Below are 12,932 nucleotides of genomic sequence, written 5' to 3'. Positions count from 1 at the left end.
AAATTACATATGTTTGAAAGTGAAAATATTTTTTTTTTCATGCAGGCTCTGTCAATCATAGCCAGGGGAGGTGTAGCTGGGGCTGCATAAACAGAAACAAAGGCCTCCAATGTGCTGGTACAATCCATAGTGGTGCAATGGAAACCTAGTCCGCATTGTGACCGACCGAGTTTTACTCTGTTAGTGCAACGGGGGAGAGAACATACTTTTTTTTTTAAAATACCCCCCAGCAGTACCCCTACCCCCACACACGCAGTACCCCTACCCCCCACACACACAGCACCCCTACCCCCAGCAGTACCCCTACCCCCCACACACACAGCACCCCTACCCCCAGCAGTACCCCTACCCCACACACACACAGTACCCCTATCCCCCCCACACACAGCACCCCTACCCCCCACACACACAGCACCCCTACCCCTCAGCAGTACCCCTACCCCCTACACACACACACACCACCCCTACCCCCCAGCAGTACCCCTACCCCCCAGCAGTACCCCTACCCCCTACACACACACACACACACACACACCACCCCTACCACCCAGCAGTACCCCTACCCCCCAGCAGTACCCCTACCCCCCACATACAGTACCCCTACCCCCCCACACACAGTACCCCTACCCCCCCACACACAGTACCCCTACCCCCCACACACAGTACCCCTACCCCCACACACAGTACCCCTACCCCCCCACACACAGTACCCCTACCCCCACACACAGTACCCCTACCCCCCACACAGCACCCCTCCTCTCCCCAGCACCCCTCCCCTACACCCAGCATCCCTCCCCTACACACAGCACCTCTACCCCCACACTCAGCACCTCTAACCCCCACACACAGCACCTCTACCCTCGCACACAGCACCTCTACCCCCCACACAGCACCTCTACCCCCCACACAGCACCTCTACCCCCCCACACAGCACCCCTACCCCCCCACACAGCACCCCTACCCCCCCACACAGCACCCCTACCCCCCCACACACAGTACCCCTACCCCCCACACACAGTACCCCTACCCCCACACACAGTACCCCTACCCCCCCACACACAGTACCCCTACCCCCACACACAGTACCCCTACCCCCCACACAGCACCCCTCCTCTCCCCAGCACCCCTCCCCTACACCCAGCATCCCTCCCCTACACACAGCACCTCTACCCCCACACTCAGCACCTCTAACCCCCACACACAGCACCTCTACCCTCGCACACAGCACCTCTACCCCCCACACAGCACCTCTACCCCCCACACAGCACCTCTACCCCCCACACAGCACCTCTACCCCCCCACACAGCACCCCTACCCCCCCACACAGCACCCCTACCCCCCCACACAGCACCCCTACCCTCCCACACAGCACCCCTACCCCCCACACAGCACCCCTACCCCCCACACACAGCACCCCTATCCCCCCACACACAGCACCCCTACCCCCCCACACACAGCACCCCTACCCCCCACACACACAGCACCCCTACCCCCACACACACAGCACCCTTACCCCCGCCCAGCACCACTACCTCCCCACACACACAGCACCCCTCTCACACACACACAGCACCCCTCATACACACACACACACACAGCACCCCTCACACACACACACAGCACTCCTCACTCACCCCCACACAGCACCCCCCCACACACACACACCACCCTTCACACACAGCACCCCTCACACACACACACAGCACCCCTCACACACACACACACACACACCACCCTTCACACACAGCACCCCTCACACATACACACAGCACCCCTCACACACACACCACCCTTCACACACAGCACCCCTCACACACACACACAGCACCCCTCACACACACACACAGCACCCCTCACACAACACCCCTCACACACAGCAACCCTCACACACACACCACCCTTCACACACAGCACCCCTCACACACACACACAGCACCCCTCACACAACACCCCTCACACACAGCAACCCTCACACACAGCAACCCTCACACACACAACACCCCTCACACACACACACAGCACCCCTCACACACACACACAGCACCCCTCACAGAAACATATACACTACACCCCTCAATGCAGTATGTGTGTGTATTCAGCAGTCTGTGTGTATGTATTCAGCAGTCTGTGTGTGTATGTATTGCATTTGTTGGAGATACTAATAAATATAAGCTTAATTTTATCTATTTATATCATTATTTAAAATTTGTATCATTGAACTCTCTGTTGTTGTGTTCTTTTAAAACAAAAGTTGTTAATTAGTTTGGACAACAGTACGAGTTGTTTTTTCTAAACTTAAACCTCAATATTCGGGTTTAATTGCCGTGTTGGCACTTTAAGAAAAAAAAATTGGCATGTATTGCGGTTTGGGCACCCGGGCTCAAAAAGGTTCGCCACCACTGACCTATGGCATATGGTTAATGGTCATGTGATCAAGGGACAGAATGGGCACAAGTTTTAATCATGTATTTAAATATTATTTTGTTTTCTCATAATAAATTGTCACATTAAACAAGGTTTATTTTTTATAGCTATGCCAATAAATTGCAATAGTGTACATCAAAACAATAATGTATGCACAGAGGCATATGTTAAAGTTAATTAGGATTTAGTTTTGTTAGAGGCTATTCATTCACACTATAATTATTAATTTCTGTGTCAGATTACATATTAGAGAGCATTTCAGACATTAGTAATCGTGGGTTGTGAACTCAGACAGTAATTGGTTCTGTTGTACAAAAGTTTCATTTGCCACATTTTAGAGCTGGTGTGAAAATAAACAGTACCCTTACAGAAAAAAAGAAAAAAAAAAGTTTTATTTCCCCTTTTCAATGTATTTTACTGTCCTTGCCCTCTTGTCTGCAAAAACAATGTATGCAAATCCTGCCTGCAGCTACATACCAGGAAGTAAAGTTAAGAAAATCAAGCATAGCCCACATGCCCCAAAGTGATCCCAGTGACTGGCTGCAAGGGAATCAGGCAGCTAGTGTGAGCTTCATTTCTTATATTACGCTTTTCAACATTAGATTTTTTATATTTTTCTTGGCACTGTAAAGACACCTAAAGACTCTGCTGGGGTGGAAATAACGACTTACCTGCACCTTGGCTGCTCCCATCGTCACTTCATTGGGGAAATCATAGAATCATCTTATCAAGGAACACAGTAAGTATAAATCTCCCAGCTCAGATAGACACCTGTTACAAAGTCTGGTAAATGTAACAAGCTTGCTGGATTCTGGACTCAGAATCCCCTGTATATACCAAGTCTGGTAAATTGTCATTTATTAGTAAATGTATGTTGTCACTGCATTTTATTAATTGATTTCAGGGCTTAAACAATTGTAGAGTTTAGTTTTTTTGGAGAGAGTTTGCCATATTTTGGAAAGGTTGGTGAAAGAATTTAAAGATAATGATTTTAGCAATATTTCGTGTGTAGATTAAGAATATTGTGGTTTTTTTTTTTACACACCACTTGATCGATTTTATTTTTATTGTGTGAGCAGCACCTGTCTGCATGAGACACAGGGAGTGGCAGATTGTGTATTTTTGCTATTTACTTACAATTGCCGTTTAGAATAGTTATGTGAGTAAAGCTCTCCTCAGATTAGTGTTAATATAATTAAAAAGTAGACCTAGATAGGTCGAGCGAGATAGGGCGCCCCCTATTGCATAGCTATACATATGTACAGTGAATTCTAAAACGTAACCTTTAATGGTGACTGCTGAATAAAAAAACCCTTTGTGGAGAGTTTTAAACAAAAGAAAATAATAATAAACTTAAAATAGGAGGATGAGTGTCTGGATAGGGGATAAATATCCAAGGGGTGTTGCCCACAGGATGTAGAGCTCAGTACAGCTATAGATCCCCCCAACCTGTATATTCTGTCTCACAGAGGCAATCCTTCACGGGATTGTACAGTGTAAAAATCGAAGGAATTAAACCAATCCTGTAGTCACTATGTACAGTCCCAGTGCGGTGCTTGCTTGCAACACCAAGTGTATATACACATGGGAATACCTGTGACACAAAGTAGTGATATAAGTGGTTTAATTAACAATGTACTCAATGGCTAGTCAGAGTTTGGCAGATCGATGGATACAATGTGACAATCTGTATACCATCCGCTGCACTGCTGTTGCTGGACGGGAACAAACAATGGGAGGGGAAAAACTTCAGATCTATAAGTCAGTTCTCCACAGGGCTGAACCAGCACGGAGAATGACAAGATCTGACGAAAGAAAGTATATATACCACAGAACCCCTTCACCCATGATTTCCCCGTCCCCTTATTCAAATTGTTCAAAGGTGCATAGCCCAGAAAAACTGACTAGCTAATTTTCCAAAGAAACTATACAGGTCGGTTTCCAGACTGAAACTATCCTTCCTACTGCTACCTAACACGTGTTTCGGCGCTACAGAACGCGCCTTCGTCTGAGGCTAAACTTAGACCTCAGACGAAGGCGCGTTCTGTAGCGCCGAAACACGTGTTAGGTAGCAGTAGGAAGGATAGTTTCAGTCTGGAAACCGACCTGTATAGTTTCTTTGGAAAATTAGCTAGTCAGTTTTTCTGGGCTATGCACCTTTGAACAATTTGAATAAGGGGACGGGGAAATCATGGGTGAAGGGGTTCTGTGGTATATATACTTTCTTTCGTCAGATCTTGTCATTCTCCGTGCTGGTTCAGCCCTGTGGAGAACTGACTTATAGATCTGAAGTTTTTCCCCTCCCATTGTTTGTTCCCGTCCAGCAACAGCAGTGCAGCGGATGGTATACAGATTGTCACATTGTATCCATCGATCTGCCAAACTCTGACTAGCCATTGAGTACATTGTTAATTAAACCACTTATATCACTACTTTGTGTCACAGGTATTCCCATGTGTATATACACTTGGTGTTGCAAGCAAGCACCGCACTGGGACTGTACATAGTGACTACAGGATTGGTTTAATTCCTTCGATTTTTACACTGTACAATCCCGTGAAGGATTGCCTCTGTGAGACAGAATATACAGGTTGGGGGGATCTATAGCTGTACTGAGCTCTACATCCTGTGGGCAACACCCCTTGGATATTTATCCCCTATCCAGACACTCATCCTCCTATTTTAAGTTTATTATTATTTTCTTTTGTTTAAAACTCTCCACAAAGGGTTTTTTTTTTTTTTTTATTCAGCAGTCACCATTAAAGGTTACGTTTTAGAATTCACTGTACATATGTATAGCTATGCAATAGGGGGCGCCCTATCTCGCTCGACCTATCTAGGTCTACTTTTCAACTAACACATGTATGTGAGGGTTACCCCCTGTTCTGGTCGCCCCCAGACACACACCTAGTTGCTTCCCCTGTTTTTGGGTATCCAACTACTTCATTTATTTAATATAATTAAATTAGAGAGTATGTGTTCCCTTTGGTTTTTTTTTGTCTTACTTTGCACTGCTTTGCACTCACCCCAGGAATGAAAGATCTGAAGGGTATTTATAGGAGTTGATTCAATGAATCAACAATTAATTCTTGTGAATAGAAAAGGAATTGTAAAAATTCAGGCCAAAACCTATGTTTCTTTTATATTGCCATATGTCTTCAGTTTACCATGATTTGTGCTTTAAGAAGTAAATCAACAAAGTTGCCTGTGTATAGAAGTAATACATTTTTTAAAGTCAGATCTAGTAATGAAAGGGGTATTCTTAAAAAGGTTTGTTACTGGAAATACACAGCTCAATAGGTAAAAAAAACCAAAAAACATTGTTTTAGCAAATTAACAGGGTGTTAGTAAAGAGAACATAAATAACTTTAAACTTCCTTAAAATATTGAGTTTCGCAGCAGTCACAAAACTCTGTGATGTCTGATAAGCTGAAAACAATATAGTTGTGTGTATGTATATGTATGTATGTGTATATATATCTGTTTCACAATGAGGCTAAAAATTTATTTTGAAAAAAAAGGGAAATGAAAAGCTGACCTTTATTGATTGATTCACTTGTATGGTGTGCGCATCGTTAATTTGTAGACCCACATACTACTAATAACTCATATGCTGTTCACTAAACAAATAACTCCAACCTACCTTTGTTAAAGTTAATTACTTGTTTCATACACAGGCAGCTATCCAATGTGTGGGTTTGCCAGAAGAACTATATGTTGCTAACTGACCAATGTTCAAACAGGAATACCCCTAAATTCCTGGCCAATGACCTGGGTTGGGATTCACTGAGATTACTACCCCCTTGCGAACCATTGAAAGCCTGTTAAGACATCACAATTTCATCAATAATGAAATTATTTCAAAATTGAATGCCTCAGTCATATAAATGCTGGTGGTCTTTAAGAACTGTATGCTGGTTCACGATAACATAGACTTCTGGTGGTCTTTGAGGAGTGGCTTGGTAAACGTTTGTAGACAAACTGTAGATATAATACAAATCTCACAATCAGGACCGTGGTAGTTATAGTCCAATAAAATCTGGAAATAATTCATTTTAAAATGAATGTAGATGAGAAAATGTTTAGTTTCTAACTAATATATAATTATACCCTACACACAGACAATTAATCAAAGGGACGCTCGCTGTGTCCCTGTGCAGTTACTTATAATACCACCTCTGAACACTCTGACTTCAAAAAATGAATTAAACTTCCTCCTTTTCTATCCAAATCTGTCCAGCTTGTGCATATTGTGTGTGCAGTGTGAGTAGGGCCCTGTCTCCACCCTTTGGTTCTCATAGACCAGGGATAGGCAACCTTCGGCTCTCCAGATGTTTTGGACTACACCTCCCATGATGCTTTGCCAGCATTGTGTGTAAGAGCATTATGGGGGATGTAGTCCACAACATCTGGAGAGCCGAAGGTTGCCTATCCCTGTCATAGACAGTCACATACTGGTCTACTGTTCCACTTACAAAATTATGAATGAGGTTGCCAATAAACTGATAGCAGACACAAGATCCGCTTATTTAGCAGCTCTCCTCATCAGATTTAATGAGTGCATCTGTAAATGAAGCTGACCTACATACCCATAAACTCTTGTTGGACAGGATTTATGGGATAAGATCAGGCCTCGCAGACTCCAATAAAATGCTCCTATTTATGTGGTGCTGTTTTTTCTTCTGGTGTAGTTTGTCTGTGCAAGTACAGCGGTATCATAAACATTAAAAAGTGTTTTATTTCTTCCAGCATTAGCTATATAAAACATTGATAATGTGTTTTTTTTTTTCCAGCCTTTGGTGTCCCTTTAAATGTTGTGTTTCTGTGCTTTACAATGAGTGAACCTATTTACTAATAGATAAAAGTGGTGCATAGTTTTCAAAGTAGAGCAACCCCATGGAAAGCAGTTTGTAATTCCTATGACAATTGCTTCACTTTACCTCACTGTTATATTACAACTTTAAAAAATCTCCATTTTGTAGTAGATTAGTCAGTATAGAGTTGTGACATGCATACTTCTGAGCTGCCCCCATAATGCGTTTTTGAAGAATCAGGTAACAACACCAGCTTTATCTGGCTGGCATACATAATTTCATTGGATCTTGCTTTGTAGAACATGAATGTGTTCATTTAGTTTTATGCTGCTGACCATTCCTATTCCATTGTATTATCATCTCATAGGTGCCAATAAAAACACCTACTACAGCATATTTTGATTTGTGCCTATGATATGCTTAGCAATAACATCTTCCGGTGTTGTTGATGGGGGACCCAGATTTAGCTAAAAGAGTTAAAACCAAGTGCTAGGTTCCTTTTACTTCATTTTTGTGTACTATTGACGTAGTGACAGATTGATTTTGAAATTATTCTCTGCAACAAAGACTTCAGTAAACTGATACGTGCACTGAACTCTCCCTTGTGAATGGGGACAGTAGAAAATGATACTCTAAGCTCCAACTCCTTATTGTTGAGTGAATAATTTGTCCTGATTTTATCTAAAAAATAAGCCATGTGTGTATTCTTACAGCTGTTCTATATGTAGCCATAACATATTTTGTGAGCACATGTAGCTTAACACAATACAAATATGACTACACTCCTTTCTCAAGCAAAGTAGTTATTTTTAATTTTTTTTTATTTTGTGAATTGAAGTTTTATTGCAATCCAAATGCATAGAAAACAGTTATGTAATCGGACACTCAGGTGCGCAGCAAAAAGCAAATTACATCATTTTGTATTTTCTGGTTTCGTGGCCCCGCAGGCCCTATTCAAGTAATATCCTATTCCAAGTTCGAACACGCAGGCCCAATAGATGAACATAATAACATCAAGCTCAAAACGTGTAACAGTAAATTAGCCTCAAAACAAGAAGCTTCTCTACAGTAGCCTAAAGTGCCATGTGAACGTACAGGTAATACTGTGTTTTTCACGCAAAGCAGTAAGAGGTAGAAGCCATTTGATAAAAGCCTGCAATTCCCCAATCCCTAATGTCATGTTCACTTAACTCACTCAGCCAACCAGAAGTGCTTGTTCAACGCAAATAAAACTTCTAGTGAAAGAGTGGCAAGTAAACGCGAGGGACAGAGCTGCAATACTCCTGATCAGAGCATATACACCTAGCCAGTGACCCAACACCTCCACTACGCATGCTCCCCCTCTACTGCGGGGCCCCAGTTTCCCCCGGATTGTCTGCCAGAAAGTCCGTTAGACAACAGTCTTTAAAAGTCTGCTTAGTAAACTAAAGATAACCAGTGCATCCATATGTCCATGTAGGTCTGAGAATGGTCCTGTGCCCTGAAAGTCAGGTCTTCTAGTCTACGTAACTCTTCCATTTTATCAAACCAGACTGTCAAAGGTGAGAGCTTGGCTTTTTTCCAGAACAGGGGTAGTACCTGTTTCGCAGTGTTGAAGATCCTAACAGTCAGGGACTTCTTGTATCTGGCAGTGGGTGTAGTAGTGTGGTGTAAGAGATAAAGAGCTGGCAAAAAGGGAGCGGGGTTGTCTGAGAACACAAAACCTCTTGGATCACGTGTCAAAACGGCACGAGGCTTGATCTTTGGGCATTACCACTAGAGATGTAGGAATGTGCCTGGCGTGGTGTGACACCTCCAACATTGATTACTTAGTGTGGGATCTATGCATTGCATGTTTTTGGGCGTCCTATACTTCATAGGATAATGACCTTGTACGCCGTCTTCTCAAGCAAAGTTTACCCTAAGTTGCCGTTTCCAACCTAGTCAGAGACCTTTCTACTCTTCCAAATCTCATGAGAGATTTGTACTGACATAAGAAGTACAGGGAATTGGTCTCTAGCACCAGACTATTATCATATGTCTCTTGCTTTTGATTGTAAGAGAATAGGATTAAAGGAGCAGGAATATAAACATGTATTTCTGACAGTATAGTGCTGAAGTGACTGACCCCCTCACTGTGCAGTAAATAGGTGATTTTGCTCACCTTTTCTCACACGTCGTGCCTGTCTTGCCGCAGCAGGTCCGCCTCCATGACTGAGATAAGCAGTCTTGATGATCTCGGCCAATCCAATGCTTTCCCTTAGGAAAGCACTGGGAGGTGAAGGCACATGCTCTGCAAAATCACCAGATGTTGGTATATGGCTGAAGGATACTGTCACATACTAAACTTAGGAATGAGGGTTTTTTTCCCTCATTATTTTTTTTTTTTACATATCTTTCATTTAACACAGAATCTATTTCCTTTTAAAACTTAATCAAAGGATCATTATATTACAACATTTGTGTTGAGGTGATTGCCTTTAAACAGAAGTAATTTATTCATGAAGGCAGATTTAGATTAACACAAACTAACAAATGAAATCTGTGATGACAACACAACTCCAGGTACCCTTAACTGGTCCACGGTCTGGTATTATTGGCAGTGAAAGGGTCAAACTTTGTACCGTAGCATCTTTTCGTCATTGCAAAAGTTATGGTGCAGAGAGTACACTACCCCCTGCCCAGAAAGCATTTCAATTTCAGGAATTTGTAAAAAAACAAAAAAAAAAACACTGCAGCTTTAAGACTATTCCCCTGACTTGCTTTTACAACTTAATTTGCTGTTCATCCTCTTCAAAAGGTAGACAGATATCTCTACCATCCTTTTGTCTAGACACAGGCCAAGCCATGGTGCAAGATATGAAGGCACACACCTTAGTTTACTAAACTGTGAATATAAAGATGACAGATAGTACATGTAGTGCTTTTGGAACAAATGACCCTTTTCCATTTATTTCTAGAGATCTAAATATGCATTCTATAAGCCCACAGTGTTAAAGGGACCTTATAGTCACCAGAACAACTAGAGCTTAATGTATTTGTTCTGGTGAGTAGAATCATTCCCTTCAGGCTTTTTTTCAGTAAACTCTGAGTTTTCAGAGAAAATGCAGTGGTTACATTACAGCCTAGTGATAACTCCACTGGCCACTCCTCAGATGGCTACTAGAGGTGCTTCCTGGAACAGTGCTACACACTGTGCAGTACTGCCATTCAGTGTCTCCACCCTCTGCATGCAGACACTGAACTTTCCTGATAGAGATGCATTGATTCATTGCATCTCTATCAGGAGATGCTGATTAACCAGAGCTGTGTTTGACTTGTGTTGGCTATGCCCCTGATCTGCCTCCTTGACAGTCTCAGCCAATCTTAGGGGATTGGCTCACAGAATCACTTCTGATTATGTCAGCTGTAAGCAGGCAGATCAGGGGCAGAGGCGGCAGCTGCATACTTGAATAAAGGTAAGGTTTTACTATATTTATTGGGGCAGCCAGGGGTGGCTAGATGGTGGTTTTAACACTTGTTTGTGTTCCTGAACTATAGTGTTCTTTTAAGACCCATTGTTGAGTACTAAAACATGGGTATAGCCAAATGCACCATGAGTGGGTGAAAGTATTTGGCAGATTCACTATTTGCTAAGGTTCCCCATTAACGTCACAAATTCCATCTCAGGAGCTCACATTGCATCAAACATGCCACACCTGAGCTAGCAGCACGTTGATTTACTTGAGAGCGATGTCAGTACAATGTGCTTTGATCTTGGCAGATTCCTGATGGTGAGTGATTGTGCTGAGTCTAATCATTCAGCTGTTTTGAGACACTTTTTAAAATTATGTTTTAATTTCAGTTCCCAGGCTGAGTCTGCCCTTCATTAAAATATTGCACTACTTATCTGTGCTGTAGTAGCTGGGGATTAAATACCTGTTGATATGGTAAACGCTTTAGGAAATTAATAACTCCTAGAACCAACGTTCTAACCCTGAACGTAGATTGCCCTGTACTGACTATATGTGCACAGGCTATTATGTGCCATACCTTCAAGGCATACATCATCACGTCACTTTTCTCAACCCCCTTCAAGTGCCATATGCTTTCTTACACTTGAGTCATTTAGCTGACTTTTATTAATTATGTAGTGTTTGCCCTTAGTCACTTTTAAAATGAACAATGAATAAATCTGCTACTGACAGTTTACTTGACCAAGCGAGTGTATGGGACAATGCCTTCTCACTCCCTTGAGTCTTCTCTTGACTAAGGGTGTTACCTGGTGTGTTATTTTATGGTGTGAAGCACGCAGCCCTGTTAGCCCTCTACAAAGCAGGCGTAGCTGATGACTTAATGTACAGGATATCATACAGGACTAGTGAAACCGAAAAAAAGGGAAATATTTCATGTAGCCAGATATGTGTCCTCCATAGTGGAAAAGAGCCAAGTAGAGACATCGTTGGCAGGAAGTTATTCCAAAAGATAACCAGGTTACGTATTCCACTGGCATAGCTTGTTTATGAGATGGTATGTTCATTGAGAGTGCCTTCTTCCCCTTCAGGGCAGGAGTTGGATTAGTACACTTACTAAGCTTTTCTTGTAGGGGGGTATTGCACGGGATCAATCATTGAGTTAGTTTGTCTCTAAGATGGGTACAGCTGGTCTAGTTTTCTCATATTAGATTGCTCAGACTTGGATAATTGTGTGTCTCCTTGGCCGGATTTGCATCATGTGCACCTTTAGGCACAGAATTCTCAATGGTCCCCAACTCCCCTCTGCACTTCCAAACTAATAAAAAAAAAAACATTTTAGATATGATTTTTTATGTTTATTTTTGTATATAAACACATATAGAGTGAGTGCATGTAGGGTGTGTATCAAGGTCTGAGTGCATGTATTTCTGTGTGTGTAGAGTGTGTGCATGTAACAATGTAGGTAGCAGCATGTGCAGTAGTTTGCATGTGTAGTATGTGTGTGTAACTGTGGTTAAAAGTATGTGCAACAGTGTGTATACAGTGGGGGAGCAGTAGAAGTATCATAGCATGATTAGCAGAATGAGCTGAGCTCTGGGTGTCTCCCTGCCATTTCAGGCAGTCCAATCTTCTTATTTCCTGTTGCCAGTCCTCTCCTCTACTCCCTCCGGCAGATCACTGTGTTCAGTCTGAGGGGGCGGGACCATGCCCAAATAGCGCTGTTTAATCTGAGGGGGCAGGGCCATGCACAGATCACTGTGTTCAGTCTGAGGGGGTGGGACCATGCACAGATAGCGGTGTTTAATCTGAGGGGGCAGGGCCATGCACAGATCGCTGTGTTCAGTCGGAGGAAGCGGGGCCAAAGATCAGGGTCCTCGGCCTGAATACGTCGATCCCAGAGTGGTAGAGCTAGCGGACACCAGGCAGGAGGTAGGGAGGGGGATTTTAACAAGCAGAGTAAGTGCCTCCTGCTTAATGGGATACCTGGCTCTGTGTCTCTGGCAGCTTCTGCCATGCTGGGACTATCTGCTTGTGTATTTTGGCTGTTCTGATTTCTGTCTCCGTGACTCACAGATCTCTCGAACTCGCTCTTGATTTTGCTGTTGGTGATGTTTGTTTAGGTATTGGGGTTTTTTACCTCCCTGGTGGTATATCTGTTAGTGTCAACTGTGACACAGTTTTCTTTCCCTTCTACCAATCTCTGCATATTTGGGTTCAGCCCTGGATTTGAGCTTAACAGATACAAAATTTGTTTTTTGTT

The 12,932-nt window shown here is 43.1% G+C and overlaps 1 protein-coding gene across 2 annotated transcripts in view; it reads left to right on the top strand.

The window, feature by feature from the left end:
- Window positions 1-2,940: 2,940 nt before the first annotated feature.
- The window catches only part of LYN (LYN proto-oncogene, Src family tyrosine kinase), an 87,010-nt gene continuing 77,018 nt past the window's right edge, over window positions 2,941-12,932 (top strand). For both annotated transcript variants that reach the window (XM_063451383.1, XM_063451382.1), the window contains exon 1: window positions 2,941-3,163. The gene's annotated coding sequence lies outside the window, so the exon portion shown is untranslated. The remainder of the gene's footprint in view (window positions 3,164-12,932) is intronic.

The sequence above is a fragment of the Pelobates fuscus genome, chromosome 4 (assembly GCF_036172605.1).
Source record: "Pelobates fuscus isolate aPelFus1 chromosome 4, aPelFus1.pri, whole genome shotgun sequence".
In the NCBI taxonomy this organism is placed as follows: domain Eukaryota; kingdom Metazoa; phylum Chordata; class Amphibia; order Anura; family Pelobatidae; genus Pelobates; species Pelobates fuscus.
Note: the sequence above shows the minus strand (reverse complement) of the source record. Positions and strands in the feature narration are given on the sequence as shown.